Genomic DNA, 26,258 nt, shown 5'->3' with positions numbered 1-26,258 from the left:
TGATCTGAACGTTTCAAGATGATCACACTTTCCTAAGGGGTTCAAACCATGTCCCAAAGGTCACCGGATCTGGTGTCAACTTAAAGAAGTAGTCCAGTTACACATTTGTGGGCTTATAACTTGGCTTCTGAATGTCCTAGAGAGATCAGGTTTGTTTTAGTATACTCCAATCAACAGCCCCTACAACCTCAAAAAGGAATGGAGTCATTAGCACTTATGGTTTTTAAATGGCACCCAGAATTATGTTGCACGAAGCACAATTTCACATCATTCTGGGTCCATTTGTGTGAAAACAAGGTCCAATCAGGCTGAAACGTTACAAGAAGGTAGAATCTATTGAGTTGTAAGTGATCTGAACGTTTCAAGACGATCACACTTTCCAAAGAGGGTCAAACCATGTCCCAAAGGTCACCGGATCTGGTGTCAATTTAAAGAAGTAGTCCAGTTACACAATTGTGGGCTTTTAACTTGGTTTCTGAATGTCCTAGAGAGATCAGGTTTGTTTTAGTGTACTCCAATCAACAGCCCCTACAACCTCAAAAAGGAATGGAGTCATTAGCACTTATGGTTTTTAAATGGCATCCAGAATTATGTTGCACGAAGCACAATTTCACATCATTCTGGGTCCATTTGTGTGAAAACAAGGTCCAATCAGGCTGAAACGTTACAAGAAGGTAGAATCTATTGAGTTGTAAGTGATCTGAACTTTTCATGATGATCGCACATTCCTATTGGGGGTCAAACCATGTCCCAAAGGTCACCGGGCCTGGTGTCACTTTAAAGAAGTAGTCCAGTTACACCTTTGTGGGCTTAAAACTTGGCTTCTGAATATCCTAGAGAGGTCAGGTTTGTTTTAGAGTACTCCAATTAGCAGCCCACATTACCACTAAAAGGAATGGAGTCATTAGCACTTATGGTTTTTAAATGGCATCCAGAATTATGTTGCACGAAGCACAATTTCACATCATTCTGGGTCCATTTGTGTGAAAACAAGGTCCAATCAGGCTGAAACGTTACAAGAAGGTAGAATCTATTGAGTTGTAAGTGATCTGAACGTTTCAAGATGATCACACTTTCCAAAGAGGGTCAAACCATGTCCCAAAGGTCACCGGATCTGGTGTCAATTTAAAGAAGTAGTCCAGTTAGACAATTGTGGGCTTTTAACTTGGCTTCTGAATGTCCTAGAGAGATCAGGTTTGTTTTAATGTACTCCAATCAACAGCCCCTACAACCACAAAAAGGAATGGAGTCATTAGCACTTATGGTTTTTAAATGGCACCCAGAATTGTTGCACGAAGCACAATTTCACATCATTCTGGGTTCATTTGTGTGAAAACAAGGTACAATCAGGCTGAAACGTTACAGGAAGTTAGAATCTATTGAATTGTAAGTGATCTGAACGTTTCATGATGATAGCACTTTCCTAAGGGGGTCAAACCATGTCCCAAAGGTCACCGGATCTGGTGTCAATTTAAAGTAGTCCAGTTACACATTTGTGGGCTTATAACATTGCTTCTGAATGTCCTAGAGAGATCAGGTTTGTTTTAGTGTACTCCAATCAACAGCCCCTACAACCTCAAAAAGGAATGGAGTCATTAGCACTTATGGTTTTTAAATGGCACCCAGAATTATGTTGCACGAAGCACAATTTCACATCATTCTGGGTCCATTTGTGTGAAAACAAGGTCCAATCAGGCTGAAACGTTACAAGAAGGTAGAATCTATTGAGTTGTAAGTGATCTGAATGTTTCATGATGATAGCACTTTCCTAAGGGGGTCAAACCATGTCCCAAAGGTCACCGGATCTGGTGTCAATTTAAAGAAGTAGTCCAGTTACACATTTGTGGGCTTATAAGTTGGCTTCTGAATGTCCTAGAGAGATCAGGTTTGTTTTAGTGTACTCCAATCAACAGCCCCTACAACCTCAAAAAGGAATGGAGTCATTAGCACTTATGATTTTTAAATGGCACCCAGAATTATGTTGCACGAAGCACAATTTCACATCATTCTGGGTCCATTTGTGTGAAAACAAGGTCCAATCAGGCTGAAACGTTACAAGAAGGTAGAATCTATTGAGTTGTAAGTGATCTGAACGTTTCATGATGATCGCACATTCCTATAGGGGGTCAAACCATGTCCCAAAGGTCACCGGGCCTGGTGTCACTTTAAAGAAGTAGTCCAGTTACACCTTTGTGGGCTTATAACTTGGCTTCTGAATATCCTAGAGAGGTCAGGTTTGTTTTAGAGTACTCCAATTAACAGCCCCCATTACCAATAAAAGGAATGGAGTCATTAGCACTTATGGTTTTTAAATGGCACCCAGAATTATGTTGCACGAAGCACAATTTCACATCATTCTGGGTCCATTTGTGTGAAAACAAGGTCCAATCAGGCTGAAACGTTACAATAAGGTAGAATCTATTGAGTTGTAAGTGATCTGAACGTTTCATGATGATAGCACTTTCCTAAGGGGGTCAAACCATGTCCCAAAGGTCACCGGATCTGGTGTCAATTTAAAATAGTCCAGTTACACATTTGTGGGCCTATAACTTAGCTTCTGAATGTCCTAGAGGGGTCAGGTTTGTTTTATTATACTCCAATCAACAGCCCCTACAACCACAAAAAGGAATGGAGTCATTAGCACTTATGGTTTTTAAATGGCACCCAGAATTATGTTGCACGAAGCACAGTTTCACATCATTCTGGGTCCATTTGTGTGAAAACAAGGTGCAATCAGGCTGAAACGTTACAAGAAGGTAGAATCTATTGAGTTGTAAGTGATCTGAACGTTTCATGATGATAGCACTTTCCTAAGGGAGTCAAACCCTGTCCCAAAGGTCACCGGATCTGGTGTCACTTTAAAGAAGTAGTCCAGTTACACATTTGTTGGCTTATAACTTAGCTTCTGAATGTGCTAGAGAGATCAGGTTTGTTTTAGTATACTCCAATCAACACCCCCTACAACCACAAAAAGGAATGGAGTCATTAGCACTTATGGTTTTTAAATGGCCCCCAGAATTATGTTGCACGAAGCACAATTTCACATCATTCTGGGTCCATTTGTGTGAAAACAAGGTCCAATCAGGCTGAAACGTTACAAGAAGGTAGAATCTATTGAGTTATAAGTTATCTGAACGTTTCATGATGATAGCACTTTCCTAAGGGAGTCAAACCCTGTCCCAAAGGTCACCGGATCTGGTGTCAATTTAAAGAAGTAGTCCAGTTACACATTTGTTGGCTTATAACTTAGCTTCTGAATGTCCTAGAGAGGTCAGGTTTGTTTTAGAGTACTCCAATTAACAGCCCCCATTACCACTAAGAGGAATGGAGTCATTAACACTTTTGGTTTTTAAATGGCACCCAGAATTATGTTGCACGAAGCACAATTTCACATCATTCTGGGTCCATTTGTGTGAAAACAAGGTCCAATCAGGCTGAAACGTTACAAGAAGGTAGAATCTATTGAGTTGTAAGTGATCTGAACGTTTCAAGATGATCACACTTTCCTAAGGGGTTCAAACCATGTCCCAAAGGTCACCGGATCTGGTGTCAACTTAAAGAAGTAGTCCAGTTACACATTTGTGGGCTTATAACTTGGCTTCTGAATGTCCTAGAGAGATCAGGTTTGTTTTAGTATACTCCAATCAACAGCCCCTACAACCACAAAAAGGAAAGGAGTAATTAGCACTTATGGTTTTTAAATGGCACCCAGAATTATGTTGCACGAAGCACAATTTCACATCATTCTGGGTTCATTTGTGTGAAAACAAGGTCCAATCAGGCTGAAACGTTACAAGAAGGTAGAATCTATTGAGTTGTAAGTGATCTGAACGTTTCATGATGATCGCACATTCCTATAGGGGGTCAAACCATGTCCCAAAGGTCACCGGGCCTGGTGTCACTTTAAAGAAGTAGTCCAATTACACCTTTGAGGGCTTATAACTTGGTTTCTGAGTCCTAGAGAGATCAGGTTTGTTTTAGTGTACTCCAATCAACAGCCCCTACAACCTCAAAAAGGAATGGAGTCATTAGCACTTATGGTTTTTAAATGGCACCCAGAATTATGTTGCACGAAGCACAATTTCACATCATTCTGGGTCCATTTGTGTGAAAACAAGGTCCAATCAGGCTGAAACGTTACAAGAAGGTAGAATCTATTGAGATGTAAGTGATCTGAACGTTTCATGATGATCGCACATTCCTATTGGGGGTCAAACCATGTCCCAAAGGTCACCGGGCCTGGTGTCACTTTAAAGAAGTAGTCCAGTTACAACTTTGTGGGCTTATAACTTGGCTTCTGAATATCTTATAGAGGTCAGGTTTGTTTTAGAGTACTCCAATTAGCAGCACCCATTACCACTAAAAGGAATGGAGTCATTAGCACTTATGGTTTGTAAATGGCACCCAGAATTATGGTACATGAAGCACAATTTCACATCATTCTGGGTCCATTTGTGTGAAAACAAGGGCCAATCAGGCTGAAATGTTACAAGAAGGTAGAATCTATTGAGTTGTAAGTGATCTGAACGTTTCAAGACGATCACACTTTCCAAAGAGGGTCAAACCATGTCCCAAAGGTCACCGGATCTGGTGTCAATTTAAAGAAGTAGTCCAGTTACACAATTGTGGGCTTTTAACTTGGTTTCTGAATGTCCTAGAGAGATCAGGTTTGTTTTAGTGTACTCCAATCAACAGCCCCTACAACCTCAAAAAGGAATGGAGTCATTAGCACTTATGGTTTTTAAATGACATCCAGAATTATGTTGCACAAAGCACAATTTCACATCATTCTGGGTCCATTTGTGTGAAAACAAGGTCCAATCAGGCTGAAACGTTACAAGAAGGTAGAATCTATTGAGTTGTAAGTGATCTGAACTTTTCATGATGATCGCACATTCCTATTGGGGGTCAAACCATGTCCCAAAGGTCACCGGGCCTGGTGTCACTTTAAAGAAGTAGTCCAGTTACACCTTTGTGGGCTTATAACTTGGCTTCTGAATATCCTAGAGAGGTCAGGTTTGTTTTAGAGTACTCCAATTAGCAGCCCACATTACCACTAAAAGGAATGGAGTCATTAGCACTTATGGTTTTTAAATGGCATCCAGAAATATGTTGCACGAAGCACAATTTCACATCATTCTGGGTCCATTTGTGTGAAAACAAGGTCCAATCAGGCTGAAACGTTACAAGAAGGTAGAATCTATTGAGTTGTAAGTGATCTGAACGTTTCAAGATGATCACACTTTCCAAAGAGGGTCAAACCATGTCCCAAAGGTCACCGGATCTGGTGTCAATTTAAAGAAGTAGTCCAGTTAGACAATTGTGGGCTTTTAACTTGGCTTCTGAATGTCCTAGAGAGATCAGGTTTGTTTTAATGTACTCCAATCAACAGCCCCTACAACCACAAAAAGGAATGGAGTCATTAGCACTTATGGTTTTTAAATGGCACCCAGAATTGTTGCACGAAGCACAATTTCACATCATTCTGGGTTCATTTGTGTGAAAACAAGGTACAATCAGGCTGAAACGTTACAGGAAGTTAGAATCTATTGAATTGTAAGTGATATGAACATTTCATGATGATAGCACTTTCCTAAAGGGGTCAAACCATGTCCCAAAGGTCACCGGATCTGGTGTCAATTTAAAGTAGTCCAGTTACACATTTGTGGGCTTATAACATTGCTTCTGAATGTCCTAGAGAGATCAGGTTTGTTTTAGTGTACTCCAATAAACAGCCCCTACAACCTCAAAAAGGAATGGAGTCATTAGCACTTATGGTTTTTAAATGGCACCCAGAATTATGTTGCACGAAGCACAATTTCACATCATTCTGGGTCCATTTGTGTGAAAACAAGGTCCAATCAGGCTGAAACGTTACAAGAAGGTAGAATCTATTGAGTTGTAAGTGATCTGAATGTTTCATGATGATAGCACTTTCCTAAGAGGGTCAAACCATGTCCCAAAGGTCACCGGATCTGGTGTCAATTTAAAGAAGTAGTCCAGTTACACATTTGTGGGCTTATAAGTTGGCTTCTGAATGTCCTAGAGAGATCAGGTTTGTTTTAGTGTACTCCAATCAACAGCCCCTACAACCTCAAAAAGGGATGGAGTAATTAGCACTTATGGTTTTTAAATGGCACCCAGAATTATGTTGCACGAAGCACAATTTCACATCATTCTGGGTCCATTTGTGTGAAAACAAGGTCCAATCAGGCTGAAACGTTACAAGAAGGTAGAATCTATTGAGTTGTAAGTGATCTGAACGTTTCATGATGATCGCACATTCCTATAGGGGGTCAAACCATGTCCCAAAGGTCACCGGGCCTGGTGTCACTTTAAAGAAGTAGTCCAGTTACACCTTTGTGGGCTTATAACTTGGCTTCTGAATATCCTAGAGAGGTCAGGTTTGTTTTAGAGTACTCCAATTAACAGCCCCCATTACCACTAAAAGGAATGGAGTCATTAGCACTTATGGTTTTTAAATGGCACCCAGAATTATGTTGCACGAAGCACAATTTCACATCATTCTGGGTTCATTTGTGTGAAAACAAGGTCCAATCAGGCTGAAACGTTACAGGAAGGTAACATCTATTGAGTTGTAAGTCATTTGAACGTTTCATGATGATAGCACTTTCCTAAGGGGGTCAAACCATGTCCCAAAGGTCACCGGATCTAGTGTCAATTTAAAGTAGTCCAGTTACACATTTGTGGGCTTAAAACTTGGCTTCTGAATGTCCTAGAGAGATCAGGTTTGTTTTAATGTACTCCAATCAACAGCCCCTACAATCCTCAAAAAGGAATGGAGTCATTAGCACTTATGGTTTTTAAATGGCACCCAGAATTATGTTGCACGAAGCACAATTTCACATCATTCTGGGTCCATTTGTGTGAAAACAAGGTCCAATCAGGCTGAAACGTTACAATAAGGTAGAATCTATTGAGTTGTAAGTGATCTGAACGTTTCATGATGATAGCACTTTCCTAAGGGGGTCAAACCATGTCCCAAAGGTCACCGGATCTGGTGTCAATTTAAAATAGTCCAGTTACACATTTGTGGGCCTATAACTTAGCTTCTGAATGTCCTAGAGGGGTCAGGTTTGTTTTATTATACTCCAATCAACAGCCCCTACAACCACAAAAAGGAATGGAGTCATTAGCACTTATGGTTTTTAAATGGCACCCAGAATTATGTTGCACGAAGCACAGTTTCACATCATTCTGGGTCCATTTGTGTGAAAACAAGGTGCAATCAGGCTGAAACGTTACAAGAAGGTAGAATCTATTGAGTTGTAAGTGATCTGAACGTTTCATGATGATAGCACTTTCCTAAGGGAGTCAAACCCTGTCCCAAAGGTCACCGGATCTGGTGTCACTTTAAAGAAGTAGTCCAGTTACACATTTGTTGGCTTATAACTTGGCTTCTGAATGTCCTAGAGAGATCAGGTTTGTTTTAGTATACTCCAATCAACACCCACTACAACCACAAAAAGGAATGGAGTCATTAGCACTTATGGTTTTTAAATGGCCCCCAGAATTATGTTGCACGAAGCACAATTTCACATCATTCTGGGTCCATTTGTGTGAAAACAAGGTCCAATCAGGCTGAAACGTTACAAGAAGGTAGAATCTATTGAGTTATAAGTGATCTGAACGTTTCATGATGATAGCACTTTCCTAAGGGAGTCAAACCCTGTCCCAAAGGTCACCGGATCTGGTGTCAATTTAAAGAAGTAGTCCAGTTACACATTTGTTGGCTTATAACTTAGCTTCTGAATGTCCTAGAGAGGTCAGGTTTGTTTTAGAGAACTCCAATTAACAGCCCCCATTACCACTAAGAGGAATGGAGTCATTAACACTTTTGGTTTTTAAATGGCACCCAGAATTATGTTGCACGAAGCACAATTTCACATCATTCTGGGTCCATTTGTGTGAAAACAAGGTCCAATCAGGCTGAAACGTTACAAGAAGGTAGAATCTATTGAGTTGTAAGTGATCTGAACGTTTCAAGATGATCACACTTTCCTAAGGGGTTCAAACCATGTCCCAAAGGTCACCGGATCTGGTGTCAACTTAAAGAAGTAGTCCAGTTACACATTTGTGGGCTTATAACTTGGCTTCTGAATGTCCTAGAGAGATCAGGTTTGTTTTAGTATACTCCAATCAACAGCCCCTACAACCACAAAAAGGAATGGAGTAATTAGCACTTATGGTTTTTAAATGGCACCCAGAATTATGTTGCACGAAGCACAATTTCACATCATTCTGGGTTCATTTGTGTGAAAACAAGGTCCAATCAGGCTGAAACGTTAGAAGAAGGTAGAATCTATTGAGTTGTAAGTGATCTGAGCGTTTCATGATGATCGCACATTCCTATAGGGGGTCAAACCATGTCCCAAAGGTCACCGGGCCTGGTGTCACTTTAAAGAAGTAGTCCAATTACACCTTTGAGGGCTTATAACTTGGTTTCTGAGTCCTAGAGAGATCAGGTTTGTTTTAGTGTACTCCAATCAACAGCCCCTACAACCTCAAAAAGGAATGGAGTCATTAGCACTTATGGTTTTTAAATGGCACCCAGAATTATGTTGCACGAAGCACAATTTCACATCATTCTGGGTCCATTTGTGTGAAAACAAGGTCCAATCAGGCTGAAACGTTACAAGAAGGTAGAATCTATTGAGTTGTAAGTGATCTGAACGTTTCATGATGATCGCACATTCCTATTGGGGGTCAAACCATGTCCCAAAGGTCACCGGGCCTGGTGTCACTTTAAAGAAGTAGTCCAGTTACAACTTTGTGGGCTTATAACTTGGCTTCTGAATATCCTATAGAGGTCAGGTTTGTTTTAGAGTACTCCAATTAGCAGCACCCATTACCATTAAAAGGAATGGAGTCATTAGCACTTATGGTTTGTAAATGGCACCCAGAATTATGGTACATGAAGCACAATTTCACATCATTCTGGGTCCATTTGTGTGAAAACAAGGGCCAATCAGGCTGAAATGTTACAAGAAGGTAGAATCTATTGAGTTGTAAGTGATCTGAACGTTTCAAGACGATCACACTTTCCAAAGAGGGTCAAACCATGTCCCAAAGGTCACCGGATCTGGTGTCAATTTAAAGAAGTAGTCCAGTTACACAATTGTGGGCTTTTAACTTGGTTTCTGAATGTCCTAGAGAGATCAGGTTTGTTTTAGTGTACTCCAATCAACAGCCCCTACAACCTCAAAAAGGAATGGAGTCATTAGCACTTATGGTTTTTAAATGGCATCCAGAATTATGTTGCACGAAGCACAATTTCACATCATTCTGGGTCCATTTGTGTGAAAACAAGGTCCAATCAGGCTGAAACGTTACAAGAAGGTAGAATCTATTGAGTTGTAAGTGATCTGAACTTTTCATGATGATCGCACATTCCTATTGGGGGTCAAACCATGTCCCAAAGGTCACCGGGCCTGGTGTCACTTTAAAGAAGTAGTCCAGTTACACCTTTGTGGGCTTATAACTTGGCTTCTGAATATCCTAGAGAGGTCAGGTTTGTTTTAGAGTACTCCAATTAGCAGCCCACATTACCACTAAAAGGAATGGAGTCATTAGCACTTATGGTTTTTAAATGGCATCCAGAAATATGTTGCACGAAGCACAATTTCACATCATTCTGGGTCCATTTGTGTGAAAACAAGGTCCAATCAGGCTGAAACGTTACAAGAAGGTAGAATCTATTGAGTTGTAAGTGATCTGAATGTTTCATGATGATAGCACTTTCCTAAGGGGGTCAAACCATGTCCCAAAGGTCACCGGATCTGGTGTCAATTTAAAGAAGTAGTCCAGTTACACATTTGTGGGCTTATAAGTTGGCTTCTGAATGTCCTAGAGAGATCAGGTTTGTTTTAGTGTACTCCAATCAACAGCCCCTACAACCTCAAAAAGGAATGGAGTCATTAGCACTTATGGTTTTTAAATGGCACCCAGAATTATGTTGCACGAAGCACAATTTCACATCATTCTGGGTCCATTTGTGTGAAAACAAGGTCCAATCAGGCTGAAACGTTACAAGAAGGTAGAATCTATTGAGTTGTAAGTGATCTGAACGTTTCATGATGATCGCACATTCCTATAGGGGGTCAAACCATGTCCCAAAGGTCACCGGGCCTGGTGTCACTTTAAAGAAGTAGTCCAGTTACACCTTTGTGGGCTTATAACTTGGCTTCTGAATATCCTAGAGAGGTCAGGTTTGTTTTAGAGTACTCCAATTAACATCCCCCATTACCACTAAAAGGAATGGAGTCATTAGCACTTATGGTTTTTAAATGGCACCCAGAATTATGTTGCACGAAGCACAATTTCACATCATTCTGGGTTCATTTGTGTGAAAACAAGGTCCAATCAGGCTGAAACTTACAGGAAGGTAGAATCTATTGAGTTGTAAGTGATCTGAACGTTTCATGATGATAGCCCTTTCCTAAGGGGTCGAACTTTGTCCCAAAGGTCACCGGATCTGGTGTCAATTTAAAGAAGTAGTCCAGTTACACATTTGTGGGCTTATAACTTGGCTTCTGAATGTCCTAGAAAGGTCAGGTTTGATTTAATGTACTCCAATCAACAGCCCCTACAACCACAAAAAGGAATGAAGTCATTAGCACTTATGGTTGATTAAATGGCACCCAGAATTATGTTGCACAAAGCACAATTTCACATCATTCTGGGTCCATTTGTGTGAAAACAAGGTCCAATCAGGCTGAAACGTTACAAGAAGGTAGAATCTATTGAGTTGTAAGTGATCTGAACGTTTCATGATGATCGCACATTCCTATTGGGGGTCAAACCATGTCCCAAAGGTCACCGGGCCTGGTGTCACTTTAAAGAAGTAGTCCAGTTACACCTTTGTGGGCTTATAACTTGGCTTCTGAATATCCTAGAGAGGTCAGGTTTGTTTTAGAGTACTCCAATTAACAGCCCCCATTACCACTAAAATGAATGGATTCATTAGCACTTATGGTTTTTAAATGGCACCCAGAATTATGTTGCACGAAGCACAATTTCACATCATTCTGGGTTCATTTGTGTGAAAACAAGGTCCAATCAGGCTGAAACGTTACAAGAAGGTAGAATCTATTGAGTTGTAAGTGATCTGAACATTTCATGATGATCGCACATTCCTATAGGGGGTAAACCATGTCCAAAAGGTCACCGGGCCTGGTGTCACTTTAAAGAAGTAGTCCAGTTACACATTTGTGGGCTTATAACTTGGCTTCTGAATGTCCTAGAGAGATCAGGTTTGCTTTAGTGTATTCCAATCAACAGCCCCTACAACCACAAAAAGGAATGGAGTCATTAGCACTTATGGTTTGTAAATGGCACCCAGAATTATGTTGCACGAAGCACAATTTCACATCATTCTGGGTCCATTTGTGTGAAAACAAGGTCCAATCAGGCTGAAACGTTACAGGAAGGTAGAATCCATTGAGTTGTAAGTGATCTGAACGTTTCATGATGATAGCACTTTCCTAAGGGGGTCAAACCATGTCCCAAAGGTCACCGGATCTGGTGTCAATTTAAAGTAGTCCAGTAACACATTTGTGGGCTTATAACTTGGCTTCTGAATGTCCTAGTGAGATCAGGTTTGTTTTAGAGTAATCCAATTAACAGCCCCAATTACCACTAAAAGGAATGGAGTCATTAGCACTTATAGTTTTTAAATGGCACCCAGAATTATGTTGCACGAAGCACAATTTCACATCATTCTGGGTTCATTTGTGTGAAAACAAGGTCCAATCAGGCTGAAACGTTACAAGAAGGTAGAATCTATTGAGTTGTAAGTGATCTGAACGTTTCATGATGATCGCACATTCCTATAGGGGGTAAAACCATGTCCCAAAGGTCACCGCGCCTGGTGTCACTTTAAAGAAGTAGTCCAGTAACACATTTGTGGGCTGATAACTTGGCTTCTGAATGTCCTAGAGAGATCAGGTTTGTTTTAGTGTACTCCAATCAACAGGCCCTACAACCACAAAAAGGAAGGGAGTCATTAGCACTTATGGTTTGTAAATGGCACCCAGAATTATGTTGCACGAAGCACAATTTCACATCATTCTGGGTCCATTTGTGTGAAAACAAGGTCCAATCAGGCTGAAACGTTACAAGAAGGTAGAATCTATTGAGTTGTAAGTGATCTGAACGTTTCATGATGATCGCACATTCCTATAGAGGGTCAAACCATGTCCCAAAGGTCACCGGATCTGGTGTCAATTTAAAGAAGTAGTCCAGTTACACCTTTGTGGGCTTATAACTTGGCTTCTGAATGTCCTAGAGAGATCAGGTTTGTTTTAATGTACTCCAATCAACAGCCCCTACAACCACAAAAAGGAATGGAGTCATTAGCACCTATGGTTTGTAAGTGGCACCCAGAATTATGTTGCACGAAGCACAATTTCACATCATTCTGGGTCAATTTGTGTGAAAACAAGGTCCAATCAGGCTTAAACGCTACAAGAAGGTAGAATCTATTGAGTTGTAAGTGATCTGAACGTTTCATGATTATCGCACATTCCTATAGGGGGTCAAACCATGTCCCAAAGGTCACCGGGCCAAGTGTCACTTTAAAGAAGTAGTCCAGTTACACCTTTGTGGGCTTATAACTTGGCTTCTGAATGTCCTAGAGAGATCAGGTTTGTTTTAGTATACTCCAATCAACAGCCCCTACAACCACAAAAAGGAATGAAGTCATTAGCACTTATGGTTTGTAAATGGCACCCAGAATTATGTTGCACGAAGCACAATTTCACATCATTCTGGGTCCATTTGTGTGAAAACAAGGTCCAATCAGGCTGATACGTTACAAGAAGGTAGAATCTATTGAGTTGTAAGTGATCTGAACGTTTCATGATGATAGCACTTTCCTAAGGGGGTCAAACCATGTCCCAAAGGTCACCGGATCTGGTGTCAATTTAAAGAAGTAGTCCAGTTACACATTTGTGGGCTTATAACTTGGCTTCTGAATGTCCTAGAGAGATCAGGTTTGTTTTAATGTACTCCAATCAACAGCCCCTACAACCACAAAAAGGAATGGAGTCATTAGCATTTATGGTTTGTAAATGGCACCCAGAATTATGTTGCACGAAGCACAATTTCACATCATTCTGGGTTCATTTGTGTGAAAACAAGGTCCAATCAGGCTGAAACGTTACAGGAAGGTAGAATCTATTTAGATGTAAGTGATCTGAACGTTTCATGATGATAGCGCTTTCCTAAGGGGATCAAACCATGTCCCAAACATCACCGGATCTGGTGTCAATTTAAAGAAGTAGTCCAGTTACACATTTGTGGGCTTATAACTTGGCTTCTGAATGTCCTAGAGAGATCAGGTTTGTTTTAGTGTATTCCAATCAACAGCCCCTACAACCACAAAAAGGAATGGAGTCATTAGCACTTATGGTTTGTAAATGGCACCCAGAATTATGTTGCACGAAGCACAATTTCACATCATTCTGGGTTCATTTGTGTGAAAACAAGGTCCAATCAGGCTGAAACGTTACAAGAAGGTAAAATCTATTGAGTTGTAAGTGATCTGAACGTTTCATGATGATAGCACTTTCCTAAGGGGGTCAAACCATGTCCCAAAGGTCACCGGATCTAGTGTCAATTTAAAGAAGTAGTCCAGTTACACATTTGTGGGCTTATAACTTGGCTTCTGAATGTCCTAGAGAGATCAGGTTTGTTTTAATGTACTCCAACCAACAGCCCCTACAACCACAAAAAGGAATGGAGTCATTAGCACTTATGGTTTGTAAATGGCACCCAGAATTATGTTGCACGAAGCACAATTTCACATCATTCTGGGTCCATTTGTGTGAAAACAAGGTCCAATCAGGCTGAAACGTTACAGGAAGGTAGAATCCATTGAGTTGTAAGTGATCTGAACGTTTCATGATGATAGCACTTTCCTAAGGGGGTCAAACCATGTCCCAAAGGTCACCGGATCTGGTGTCAATTTAAAGTAGTCCAGTAACACATTTGTGGGCTTATAACTTGGCTTCTGAATGTCCTAGTGAGATCAGGTTTGTTTTAGAGTACTCCAATTAACAGCCCCAATTACCACTAAAAGGAATGGAGTCATTAGCACTTATGGTTTTTAAATGGCACCCAGAATTATGTTGCACGAAGCACAATTTCACATCATTCTGGGTTCATTTATGTGAAAACAAGGTCCAATCAGGCTGAAACGTTACAAGAAGGTAGAATCTATTGAGTTGTAAGTGATCTGAACGTTTCATGATGATCGCACATTCCTATAGGGGGTAAAACCATGTCCCAAAGGTCACCGCGCCTGGTGTCACTTTAAAGAAGTAGTCCAGTTACACATTTGTGGGCTTATAACTTGGCTTCTGAATGTCCTAGAGAGATCAGGTTTGTTTTAGTGTACTCCAATCAACAGGCCCTACAACCACAAAAAGGAATGGAGTCATTAGCACTTATGGTTTGTAAATGGCACCCAGAATTATGTTGCACGAAGCACAATTTCACATCATTCTGGGTCCATTTGTGTGAAAACAAGGTCCAATCAGGCTGAAACGTTACAAGAAGGTAGAATCTATTGAGTTGTAAGTGATCTGAACGTTTCATGATGATCGCACATTCCTATAGAGGGTCAAACCATGTCCCAAAGGTCACCGGATCTGGTGTCAATTTAAAGAAGTAGTCCAGTTACACCTTTGTGGGCTTATAACTTGGCTTCTGAATGTCCTAGAGAGATCAGGTTTGTTTTAATGTACTCCAATCAACAGCCCCTACAACCACAAAAAGGAATGGAGTCATTAGCACTTATGGTTTGTAAATGGCACCCAGAATTATGTTGCACGAAGCACAATTTCACATCATTCTGGGTCCATTTGTGTGAAAACAAGGTCCAATCAGGCTGAAACGTTACAGGAAGGTAGAATCCATTGAGTTGTAAGTGATCTGAACGTTTCATGATGATAGCACTTTCCTAAGGGGGTCAAACCATGTCCCAAAGGTCACTGGATCTGGTGTCAATTTAAAGTAGTCCAGTAACACATTTGTGGGCTTATAACTTGGCTTCTGAATGTCCTAGTGAGATCAGGTTTGTTTTAGAGTACTCCAATTAACAGCCCCAATTACCACTAAAAGGAATGGAGTCATTAGCACTTATGGTTTTTAAATGGCACCCAGAATTATGTTGCACGAAGCACAATTTCACATCATTCTGGGTTCATTTGTGTGAAAACAAGGTCCAATCAGGCTGAAACGTTACAAGAAGGTAGAATCTATTGAGTTGTAAGTGATCTGAACGTTTCATGATGATCGCACATTCCTATAGGGGGTAAAACCATGTCCCAAAGGTCACCGCGCCTGGTGTCACTTTAAAGAAGTAGTCCAGTTACACATTTGTGGGCTTATAACTTGGCTTCTGAATGTCCTAGAGAGATCAGGTTTGTTTTAGTGTACTCCAATCAACAGGCCCTACAACCACAAAAAGGAATGGAGTCATTAGCACTTATGGTTTGTAAATGGCACCCAGAATTATGTTGCACGAAGCACAATTTCACATCATTCTGGGTCCATTTGTGTGAAAACAAGGTCCAATCAGGCTGAAACGTTACAAGAAGGTAGAATCTATTGAGTTGTAAGTGATCTGAACGTTTCATGATGATCGCACATTCCTATAGAGGGTCAAACCATGTCCCAAAGGTCACCGGGCCAAGTGTCACTTTAAAGAAGTAGTCCAGTTACACCTTTGTGGGCTTATAACTTGGCTTCTGAATGTCCTAGAGAGATCAGGTTTGTTTTAGTATACTCCAATCAACAGCCCCTACAACCACAAAAAGGAATGAAGTCATTAGCACTTATGGTTTGTAAATGGCACCCAGAATTATGTTGCACGAAGCACAATTTCACATCATTCTGGGTCCATTTGTGTGAAAACAAGGTCCAATCAGGCTGATACGTTACAAGAAGGTAGAATCTATTGAGTTGTAAGTGATCTGAACGTTTCATGATGATAGCACTTTCCTAAGGGGGTCAAACCATGTCCCAAAGGTCACCGGATCTGGTGTCAATTTAAAGAAGTAGTCCAGTTACACATTTGTGGGCTTATAACTTGGCTTCTGAATGTCCTAGAGAGATCAGGTTTGTTTTAATGTACTCCAATCAACAGCCCCTACAACCACAAAAAGGAATGGAGTCATTAGCATTTATGGTTTGTAAATGGCACCCAGAATTATGTTGCACGAAGCACAATTTCACATCATTCTGGGTTCATTTGTGTGAAAACAAGGTCCAATCAGGCTGAAACGTTACAGGAAGGTAGAATCTATTTAGATGTAAGTGATCTGAACGTTTCATGATGATAGCGCTTTCCTAAGGGGATCAAACCATGTCCCAAAGGTCACCGGATCTGGTGTCAATTTAAAGAAGTAGTCCAGTTACACATTTGTGGGCTTATAACTTGGCTTCTGAATGTCCTAGAGAGATCAGGTTTGTTTTAGTGTATTCCAATCAACAGCCCCTACAACCACAAAAAGGAATGGAGTCATTAGCACTTATGGTTTGTAAATGGCACCCAGAATTATGTTGCACGAAGCACAATTTCACATCATTCTGGGTTCATTTGTGTGAAAACAAGGTCCAATCAGGCTGAAACGTTACAGGAAGGTAGAATCTATTGAGTTGTAAGTGATCTGAACGTTTCATGATCATAGCACTTTCCTAAGGGGGTCAAACCATGTCCCAAAGGTCACCGAATCTAGTGTCAATTTAAAGAAGTAGTCCAGTTACACATTTGTGGGCTTATAACTTGGCTTCTGAATGTCCTAGAGAGATCAGGTTTGTTTTAGTGTACTCCAATCAACAGGCCCTACAACCACAAAAAGGAATGGAGTCATTAACACTTATGGTTTGTAAATGGCACCCAGAATTATGTTGCACGAAGCACAATTTCACATCATTCTGGGTCCATTTGTGTGAAAACAAGGTCCAATCAGGCTGAAACGTTACAGGAAGGTAGAATCCATTGAGTTGTAAGTGATCTGAACGTTTCATGATGATAGCACTTTCCTAAGGGGGTCAAACCATGTCCCAAAGCTCACCGGATCTGGTGTCAATTTAAAGTAGTCCAGTAACACATTTGTGGGCTTATAACTTGGCTTCTGAATGTCCTAGTGAGATCAGGTTTGTTTTAGAGTACTCCAATTAACAGCCCCAATTACCACTAAAAGGAATGGAGTCATTAGCACTTATGGTTTTTAAATGGCACCCAGAATTATGTTGCACGAAGCACAATTTCACATCATTCTGGGTTCATTTGTGTGAAAACAAGGTCCAATCAGGCTGAAACGTTACAAGAAGGTAGAATCTATTGAGTTGTAAGTGATCTGAACGTTTCATGATGATCGCACATTCCTATAGGGGGTAAAACCATGTCCCAAAGGTCACCGCGCCTGGTGTCACTTTAAAGAAGTAGTCCAGTTACACATTTGTGGGCTTATAACTTGGCTTCTGAATGTCCTAGAGAGATCAGGTTTGTTTTAGTGTACTCCAATCAACAGGCCCTACAACCACAAAAAGGAATGGAGTCATTAACACTTATGGTTTGTAAATGGCACCCAGAATTATGTTGCACGAAGCACAATTTCACATCATTCTGGGTCCATTTGTGTGAAAACAAGGTCCAATCAGGCTGAAACGTTACAAGAAGGTAGAATCTATTGAGTTGTAAGTGATCTGAACGTTTCATGATGATCGCACATTCCTATAGAGGGTCAAACCATGTCCCAAAGGTCACCGGATCTGGTGTCAATTTAAAGAAGTAGTCCAGTTACACCTTTGTGGGCTTATAACTTGGCTTCTGAATGTCCTAGAGAGATCAGGTTTGTTTTAATGTACTCCAATCAACAGCCCCTACAACCACAAAAAGGAATGGAGTCATTAGCACTTATGGTTTGTAAGTGGCACCCAGAATTATGTTGCACGAAGCACAATTTCACATCATTCTGGGTCAATTTGTGTGAAAACAAGGTCCAATCAGGCTTAAACGCTACAAGAAGGTAGAATCTATTGAGTTGTAAGTGATCTGAACGTTTCATGATTATTGCACATTCCTATAGGGGGTCAAACCATGTCCCAAAGGTCACCGGGCCAAGTGTCACTTTAAAGAAGTAGTCCAGTTACTCCTTTGTGGGCTTATAACTTGGCTTCTGAATGTCCTAGAGAGATCAGGTTTGTTTTAGTATACTCCAATCAACAGCCCCTACAACCACAAAAAGGAATGAAGTCATTAGCACTTATGGTTTGCAAATGGCACCCAGAATTATGTTGCACGAAGCACAATTTCACATCATTCTGGGTCCATTTGTGTGAAAACAAGGTCCAATCAGGCTGATACGTTACAAGAAGGTAGAATCTATTGAGTTGTAAGTGATCTGAACGTTTCATGATGATAGCACTTTCCTAAGGGGGTCAAACCATGTCCCAAAGGTCACCGGATCTGGTGTCAATTTAAAGAAGTAGTCCAGTTACACATTTGTGGGCTTATAACTTGGCTTCTGAATGTCCTAGAGAGATCAGGTTTGTTTTAATGTACTCCAATCAACAGCCCCTACAACCACAAAAAGGAATGGAGTCATTAGCATTTATGGTTTGTAAATGGCACCCAGAATTATGTTGCACGAAGCACAATTTCACATCATTCTGGGTTCATTTGTGTGAAAACAAGGTCCAATCAGGCTGAAACGTTACAGGAAGGTAGAATCTATTTAGATGTAAGTGATCTGAACGTTTCATGATGATAGCGCTTTCCTAAGGGGATCAAACCATGTCCCAAAGGTCACCGGATCTGGTGTCAATTTAAAGAAGTAGTCCAGTTACACATTTGTGGGCTTATAACTTGGCTTCTGAATGTCCTAGAGAGATCAGGTTTGTTTTAGTGTATTCCAATCAACAGCCCCTACAACCACAAAAAGGAATGGAGTCATTAGCACTTATGGTTTGTAAATGGCACCCAGAATTATGTTGCACGAAGCACAATTTCACATCATTCTGGGTCCATTTGTGTGAAAACAAGGTCCAATCAGGCTGAAACGTTACAAGAAGGTAGAATCTATTGAGTTGTAAGTGATCTTACCGTTTCATGATGATCTCACATTCCCATAGGGGGTCAAACCATGTCCCAAAGGTCACCGGGCCTGGTGTCACTTTAAAGAAGTAGTCCAGTTACAACTTTTTGGGCTTATAACTTGGCTTCTGAATGTCCTAGAGAGGTCAGGTTTGTTTTAGTGTACTCCAATCAACAGCCCCTACAACCACAAAAAGGAATGGAGTCATTAGCACTTATGGTTTGTAAATGGCACCCAGAATTATGTTGCACGAAGCACAATTTCACATCATTCTGGGTCCATTTGTGTGAAAACAAGGTCCAATCAGGCTGAAACGTTACAGGAAGGTAGAATCTATTGAGTTGTAAGTGATCTGAACGTTTCATGATGATAGCACTTTCCTAAGGGGGTCAAACCATATCCCAAAGGTCACCGGATCTGGTGTCAATTTAAAGAAGTAGTCCAGTTACACATTTGTGGGCTTATAACTTGGCTTCTGAATGTCCTAGAGAGATCAGGTTTGTTTTAATGTACTCCAATCAACAGCCCCTACAACCACAAAAAGGAATGGAGTCATTAGCATTTATGGTTTGTAAATGGCACCCAGAATTATGTTGCACGAAGCACAATTTCACATCATTCTGGGTTCATTTGTGTGAAAACAAGGTCCAATCAGGCTGAAACGTTACAGGAAGGTAGAATCTATTTAGATGTAAGTGATCTGAACGTTTCATGATGATAGCGCTTTCCTAAGGGGATCAAACCATGTCCCAAAGGTCACCGGATCTGGTGTCAATTTAAAGAAGTAGTCCAGTTACACATTTGTGGGCTTATAACTTGGCTTCTGAATGTCCTAGAGAGATCAGGTTTGTTTTAGTGTATTCCAATCAACAGCCCCTACAACCACAAAAAGGAATGGAGTCATTAGCACTTATGGTTTGTAAATGGCACCCAGAATTATGTTGCACGAAGCACAATTTCACATCATTCTGGGTCCATTTGTGTGAAAACAAGGTCCAATCAGGCTGAAACGTTACAAGAAGGTAGAATCTATTGAGTTGTAAGTGATCTTACCGTTTCATGATGATCTCACATTCCCATAGGGGGTCAAACCATGTCCCAAAGGTCACCGGGCCTGGTGTCACTTTAAAGAAGTAGTCCAGTTACAACTTTTTGGGCTTATAACTTGGCTTCTGAATGTCCTAGAGAGGTCAGGTTTGTTTTAGTGTACTCCAATCAACAGCCCCTACAACCACAAAAAGGAATGGAGTCATTAGCATTTATGGTTTGTAAATGGCACCCAGAATTATGTTGCACGAAGCACAATTTCACATCATTCTGGGTCCATTTGTGTGAAAACAAGGTCCAATCAGGCTGAAACATTACAAGAAGGTAGAATCTATTGAGTTGTAAGTGATCTGAACGTTTCATGATGATCTCACATTCCCATAGGGGGTCAAACCATGTCCCAAAGGTCACCGGGCCTGGTGTCACTTTAAAGAAGTAGTCCAGTTACACCTTTGTGGGCTTATAACTTGGCTTCTGAATGACCTAGAGAGGTCAGGTTTGTTTTAGTGTACTCCAATCAACAGCCCCTACAACCACAAAAAGTAATGGAGTCATTAGCACTTATGATTGTAAATGGCACCCAGAATTATGTTGCACGAAGCACAATTTCACATCATTCTGGGTCCATTTGTGTGAAAACAAGGTCCAATCAGGCTGAAATGTTACAGGAAGGTAGAATCTATTGAGTTGTAAGTGATCTGAACGTTTCATGATGATAGCACTTTCCTAAGGGGGTCAAACCATGTCCCAAAGGTCACCGGATCTGGTGTCAATTTAAAGAAGTAGTCCAGTTACACATTTGTGGGCTTATAACTTGGCTTCTGAATGTCTTAGAGCGATCAGGTTTGCTTTAGTGTACTCCAATCAACAGCCCCTACAACCACAAAAAGGAAGGGAGACATTAGCACTTATGGTTTTTAAATGGCACCCAGAATTATGTTGCACGAAGCACAATTTCACATCATTCTAGGTTCATTTGTGTGAAAACAAGGTCCAATCAGGCTGAAACAATACAGGAAGGTAGAATCTATTGAGTTGTAAGTGATCTGAACGTTTCATGATGATCGCACTTTCCTAAGGGGGTCAAACCATGTCCCAAAGGTCACCGGATATGGTGTCACTTTAAAGAAGTAGTCCAGTTACACATTTGTGGGCTTATAACTTGGCTTCTGAATGTCCTAGAGAGGTCAGGGTTGTTTTAGTGTACTCCAATCAACAGCCCCTACAACCACAAAAAGTAATGGAGTCATTAGCACCTATGGTTTTTAAATGGCACCCAGAATTATGTTGCACGAAGCACAATTTCACATCATTCTGGGTTCATTTGTGTGAAAACAAGGTCCAGTCAGGCTGAAACGTTACAGGAAGGTAGAATCTACTGAGTTGTAAGTGATCTGAACGTTTCATGATGATAGCACTTTCCTAAGGGGGTCAAACCATGTCCCAAAGATCACCGGATCTGGTGTCAATTTAAAGAAGTAGTCCAGTTACACATTTGTGGGCTTATAACTTGGCTTCTGAATGTCCTAGAGAGATCAGGTTTGTGTTAGTGTACTCCAATCAACAGCCCCTACAACCACAAAAGGGAATGGAGTCAATAGCACTGATGGTTTGTAAATGGCACCCAGAATTATGTTGCACGAAGCACAATTTCACATCATTCTGGGTCCATTTGTGTGAAAACAAGGTCCAATCAGGCTGAAACGCTACAAGAAGGTAGAATCTATTGAGTTGTAAGTGATCTGAACGTTTCAAGATGATCGCACATTCCTATAGGGGGTAAAACCATGTCCCAAAGGTCACCGGGCCTGGTGTCACTTTAAAGAAGTAGTCCAGTTACACCTTTGTGGGCTTATAACTTGGCTTCTGAATGTCCTAGAGAGGTTAGGTTTGTTTTAGTGTACTCCAATCAACAGCCCCTACAACCACAAAAAGGAATGGAGTCATTAGCACTTATGGTTTGTAAATGGCACCCAGAATTATGTTGCACGAAGCACAATTTCACATCATTCTGGGTCCATTTGTGTGAAAACAAGGTCCAATCAGGCTGAAACGTTACAGGAAGGTAGAATCCATTGAGTTGTAAGTGATCTGAACGTTTCATGATGATAGCACTTTCCTAAGGGGGTCAAACCATGTCCCAAAGGTCACCGGATCTGGTGTCAATTTAAAGTAGTCCAGTAACACATTTGTGGGCTTATAACTTGGCTTCTGAATGTCCTAGTGAGATCAGGTTTGTTTTAGAGTAATCCAATTAACAGCCCCAATTACCACTAAAAGGAATGGAGTCATTAGCACTTATAGTTTTTAAATGGCACCCAGAATTATGTTGCACGAAGCACAATTTCACATCATTCTGGGTTCATTTGTGTGAAAACAAGGTCCAATCAGGCTGAAACGTTACAAGAAGGTAGAATCTATTGAGTTGTAAGTGATCTGAACGTTTCATGATGATCGCACATTCCTATAGGGGGTAAAACCATGTCCCAAAGGTCACCGCGCCTGGTGTCACTTTAAAGAAGTAGTCCAGTTACACATTTGTGGGCTGATAACTTGGCTTCTGAATGTCCTAGAGAGATCAGGTTTGTTTTAGTGTACTCCAATCAACAGGCCCTACAACCACAAAAAGGAAGGGAGTCATTAGCACTTATGGTTTGTAAATGGCACCCAGAATTATGTTGCACGAAGCACAATTTCACATCATTCTGGGTCCATTTGTGTGAAAACAAGGTCCAATCAGGCTGAAACGTTACAAGAAGGTAGAATCTATTGAGTTGTAAGTGATCTGAACGTTTCATGATGATCGCACATTCCTATAGAGGGTCAAACCATGTCCCAAAGGTCACCGGATCTGGTGTCAATTTAAAGAAGTAGTCCAGTTACACCTTTGTGGGCTTATAACTTGGCTTCTGAATGTCCTAGAGAGATCAGGTTTGTTTTAATGTACTCCAATCAACAGCCCCTACAACCACAAAAAGGAATGGAGTCATTAGCACCTATGGTTTGTAAGTGGCACCCAGAATTATGTTGCACGAAGCACAATTTCACATCATTCTGGGTCAATTTGTGTGAAAACAAGGTCCAATCAGGCTTAAACGCTACAAGAAGGTAGAATCTATTGAGTTGTAAGTGATCTGAACGTTTCATGATTATCGCACATTCCTATAGGGGGTCAAACCATGTCCCAAAGGTCACCGGGCCAAGTGTCACTTTAAAGAAGTAGTCCAGTTACACCTTTGTGGGCTTATAACTTGGCTTCTGAATGTCCTAGAGAGATCAGGTTTGTTTTAGTATACTCCAATCAACAGCCCCTACAACCACAAAAAGGAATGAAGTCATTAGCACTTATGGTTTGTAAATGGCACCCAGAATTATGTTGCACGAAGCACAATTTCACATCATTCTGGGTCCATTTGTGTGAAAACAAGGTCCAATCAGGCTGATACGTTACAAGAAGGTAGAATCTATTGAGTTGTAAGTGATCTGAACGTTTCATGATGATAGCACTTTCCTAAGGGGGTCAAACCATGTCCCAAAGGTCACCGGATCTGGTGTCAATTTAAAGAAGTAGTCCAGTTACACATTTGTGGGCTTATAACTTGGCTTCTGAATGTCCTAGAGAGATCAGGTTTGTTTTAATGTACTCCAATCAACAGCCCCTACAACCACAAAAAGGAATGGAGTCATTAGCATTTATGGTTTGTAAATGGCACCCAGAATTATGTTGCACGAAGCACAATTTCACATCATTCTGGGTTCATTTGTGTGAAAACAAGGTCCAATCAGGCTGAAACGTTACAGGAAGGTAGAATCTATTTAGATGTAAGTGATCTGAACGTTTCATGATGATAGCGCTTTCCTAAGGGGATCAAACCATGTCCCAAACATCACCGGATCTGGTGTCAATTTAAAGAAGTAGTCCAGTTACACATTTGTGGGCTTATAACTTGGCTTCTGAATGTCCTAGAGAGATCAGGTTTGTTTTAGTGTATTCCAATCAACAGCCCCTACAACCACAAAAAGGAATGGAGTCATTAGCACTTATGGTTTGTAAATGGCACCCAGAATTATGTTGCACGAAGCACAATTTCACATCATTCTGGGTTCATTTGTGTGAAAACAAGGTCCAATCAGGCTGAAACGTTACAAGAAGGTAAAATCTATTGAGTTGTAAGTGATCTGAACGTTTCATGATGATAGCACTTTCCTAAGGGGGTCAAACCATGTCCCAAAGGTCACCGGATCTAGTGTCAATTTAAAGAAGTAGTCCAGTTACACATTTGTGGGCTTATAACTTGGCTTCTGAATGTCCTAGAGAGATCAGGTTTGTTTTAGTGTACTCCAATCAACAGGCCCTACAACCACAAAAAGGAATGGAGTCATTAGCACTTATGGTTTGTAAATGGCACCCAGAATTATGTTGCACGAAGCACAATTTCACATCATTCTGGGTCCATTTGTGTGAAAACAAGGTCCAATCAGGCTGAAACGTTACAAGAAGGTAGAATCTATTGAGTTGTAAGTGATCTGAACGTTTCATGATGATCGCACATTCCTATAGAGGGTCAAACCATGTCCCAAAGGTCACCGGATCTGGTGTCAATTTAAAGAAGTAGTCCAGTTACACCTTTGTGGGCTTATAACTTGGCTTCTGAATGTCCTAGAGAGATCAGGTTTGTTTTAATGTACTCCAATCAACAGCCCCTACAACCACAAAAAGGAATGGAGTCATTAGCACTTATGGTTTGTAAATGGCACCCAGAATTATGTTGCACGAAGCACAATTTCACATCATTCTGGGTCCATTTGTGTGAAAACAAGGTCCAATCAGGCTGAAACGTTACAGGAAGGTAGAATCCATTGAGTTGTAAGTGATCTGAACGTTTCATGATGATAGCACTTTCCTAAGGGGGTCAAACCATGTCCCAAAGGTCACCGGATCTGGTGTCAATTTAAAGTAGTCCAGTAACACATTTGTGGGCTTATAACTTGGCTTCTGAATGTCCTAGTGAGATCAGGTTTGTTTTAGAGTACTCCAATTAACAGCCCCAATTACCACTAAAAGGAATGGAGTCATTAGCACTTATGGTTTTTAAATGGCACCCAGAATTATGTTGCACGAAGCACAATTTCACATCATTCTGGGTTCATTTGTGTGAAAACAAGGTCCAATCAGGCTGAAACGTTACAAGAAGGTAGAATCTATTGAGTTGTAAGTGATCTGAACGTTTCATGATGATCGCACATTCCTATAGGGGGTAAAACCATGTCCCAAAGGTCACCGCGCCTGGTGTCACTTTAAAGAAGTAGTCCAGTTACACATTTGTGGGCTTATAACTTGGCTTCTGAATGTCCTAGAGAGATCAGGTTTGTTTTAGTGTACTCCAATCAACAGGCCCTACAACCACAAAAAGGAATGGAGTCATTAGCACTTATGGTTTGTAAATGGCACCCAGAATTATGTTGCACGAAGCACAATTTCACATCATTCTGGGTCCATTTGTGTGAAAACAAGGTCCAATCAGGCTGAAACGTTACAAGAAGGTAGAATCTATTGAGTTGTAAGTGATCTGAACGTTTCATGATGATCGCACATTCCTATAGAGGGTCAAACCATGTCCCAAAGGTCACCGGGCCAAGTGTCACTTTAAAGAAGTAGTCCAGTTACACCTTTGTGGGCTTATAACTTGGCTTCTGAATGTCCTAGAGAGATCAGGTTTGTTTTAGTATACTCCAATCAACAGCCCCTACAACCACATAAAGGAATGAAGTCATTAGCACTTATGGTTTGTAAATGGCACCCAGAATTATGTTGCACGAAGCACAATTTCACATCATTCTGGGTCCATTTGTGTGAAAACAAGGTCCAATCAGGCTGATACGTTACAAGAAGGTAGAATCTATTGAGTTGTAAGTGATCTGAACGTTTCATGATGATAGCACTTTCCTAAGGGGGTCAAACCATGTCCCAAAGGTCACCGGATCTGGTGTCAATTTAAAGAAGTAGTCCAGTTACACATTTGTGGGCTTATAACTTGGCTTCTGAATGTCCTAGAGAGATCAGGTTTGTTTTAATGTACTCCA

The sequence above is a fragment of the Nothobranchius furzeri genome, chromosome 15 (assembly GCF_043380555.1).
Source record: "Nothobranchius furzeri strain GRZ-AD chromosome 15, NfurGRZ-RIMD1, whole genome shotgun sequence".
Taxonomy (NCBI): domain Eukaryota; kingdom Metazoa; phylum Chordata; class Actinopteri; order Cyprinodontiformes; family Nothobranchiidae; genus Nothobranchius; species Nothobranchius furzeri.
This window is presented reverse-complemented; position numbering follows the sequence as displayed.